We start from the raw sequence: 2,500 nt of genomic DNA, 5'->3' as shown, positions 1-2,500 counted from the left end.
TAACCTAACCTATGTTGCGCCATAACCTAACCTATGTTGCGCCTTAACCTAACCTATGTTGCGCCTTAACCTAACCTATGTTGCGCCGTAACCTAACCTATGTTGCGCCTTAACCTAACCTATGTTGCGCCTTAACCTAACCTATGTTGCGCCTTAACCTAACCTATGTTGCGCCTTAACCTAACCTATGTTGCGCCTTAACCTAACCTATGTTGCGCCTTAACCTAACCTATGTTGCGCCTTAACCTAACCTATGTTGCGCCGTAACCTAACCTATGTTGCGCCTTAACCTAACCTATGTTGCGCCTTAACCTAACCTATGTTGCGCCGTAACCTAACCTATGTTGCGCCTTAACCTAACCTATGTTGCGCCTTAACCTAACCTATGTTGCGCCTTAACCTAACCTATGTTGCGCCTTAACCTAACCTATGTTGCGCCTTAACCCAACACACGTTGGGCCTTAACCCAACACACGTTGGGCCTTAACCCAACACACGTTGGGCCTTAACCCAACACACGTTGGGCCTTAACCCAACACACGTTGGGCCTTAACCCAACACACGTTGGGCCTTAACCCAACACACGTTGGGCCTTAACCCAACACACGTTGGGCCTTAACCCAACACACGTTGGGCCTTAACCCAACACACGTTGGGCCTTAACCCAACACACGTTGGGCCTTAACCCAACACACGTTGGGCCTTAACCCAACACACGTTGGGCCTTAACCCAACACACGTTGGGCCTTAACCCAACACACGTTGGGCCTTAACCCAACACACGTTGGGCCTTAACCCAACACACGTTGGGCCTTAACCCAACACACGTTGGGCCTTAACCCAACACACGTTGGGCCTTAACCTGCTCTGTAATTGTCATACGACGCGTTAAATTAGTGTAGTGTTGCCTAACTGCAACCCCCGCAATATAGTTTGCTACTCGCACTGCCCGGTCCCCAGAGTATCGCTTCATGTTAAACACCTTGCAGCTATACACTGTAATGCGGATGGCGGCAGGACGTACATGCTCAATGCCCTTCGCAGTTGTTCATTGGCATTCGCATGGCGAAGCACAGCCTACGTTGTGGTACGGCTTGTGGCAACTGTCCGCTGATGTTGTACGTCCAAATCACACACTGTACCGCACATTGGTCCTCATGTACTGAATGATACATCGTGGTACATGTGTGACCGTACCACGACTGCGCCAACAACGGCGAACCATACGGTCCAAATATTGTGCACTCAGCTACGTGTCGTCTCCCTATAAGAGCTGGATTGCAGTATGGTATGCCGTGGATGGCGATCAGCATGAGCCGTCTGTTGATGTAGTGGCGCGTGTTGTCAGACGTAGTCGTCTCTTCTCACACACCGTGATAGCATGGTGCACTGCGTTCCACATCTGCGACATGCGACAGAGGCCGGTTGACAGTCGTTCGCGCAATGGACATCGCATACGTACGGGGGCCACCTTCCACGTGTTCGCGAAGCGTGCACATGTTGTTGCGTGTATGTGGGCAGACATAGTGTGTCGTGACACCTGACACAGGCATGCAACAATCGTTGAATTTGCAAATGGCGATGGACGTCTACGTTTGCTGGTGACGTTACGCAAATGAAGAACTGGTAAACCGTTGTGGTGCGGTTGTTCTCGCTAGAGGTGAATCAGTGATGGCGACGATCGGTTGAGCTACCAACCGGTTGTTTCAGCGATACCCACCATGCCCACGAACGTGAATGGCATGTGGGTGTGAAGCGATACGCGGCGGTGGCTGGGTGGGACCGTCCCCGGCCGGTGAGGGGGGGCCTTCCGGCGTGCTGGCCGCGCGGTGCGTGGGCGCACGCGCTACAGCCGGCTGGTGGGGGCGGCCAGTGGCAGGCGCGCCGGCCGACGGAGGCGGCAGGCGGCGCAGCTGCGCGCCGGCGCACCCTGCACGCGGCGCCGTGCGGCCAAAGTAGGTCCTCGCGGGCCCGGTGCGAAGCGCGGTGGACATCTGCAGTGTGCTGGTCCGATTGAGGACTGTGTGCGCTGAGGATGCGCCGCCGCCCGGCGCTCGGCGCCGCGACGCCGTCTGCTGCTCGGTCGCCTCTGCGGTTCTCGCAGGTGGATTGTATCGCAGCTGTGCGGACGTGTTGGCGCGTGCGCTGTGCTGGGAGAGTTCGCTTCGGCACCCAAGTGGGGCTTTTGTCCTTCTGTGGCGCTGGCGTTGGAGCTGCCGGCCACCGTAGGTGGCGCGTGTTGTCTCCCGCCGGCAATGCCACGACAGCACGCTCCCGGGCCTCTGTCGGCAGCGGCAAGCTCAGTTGGGAGCACGGGTGGTCGCACCTAAAGCGTCTACTCGCCAAACTCCGGGCGATTGCGCCTCTCTCGAACCCGACCAAGTACTTAGGACGGCGCTGCGCGCCGCCGGGACCTGAGAGGGTTTCGAGGTGTATTGTGCAGGGGAGCTCAGCCTCCTCCTGTTTGCAGAATAATTGAGCGGACGCTTGCGTGTTCGCG

The sequence above is a fragment of the Schistocerca americana genome, unplaced genomic scaffold (genome assembly GCF_021461395.2).
Source record: "Schistocerca americana isolate TAMUIC-IGC-003095 unplaced genomic scaffold, iqSchAmer2.1 HiC_scaffold_407, whole genome shotgun sequence".
NCBI lineage: Eukaryota > Metazoa > Arthropoda > Insecta > Orthoptera > Acrididae > Schistocerca > Schistocerca americana.
Note: the sequence above shows the minus strand (reverse complement) of the source record.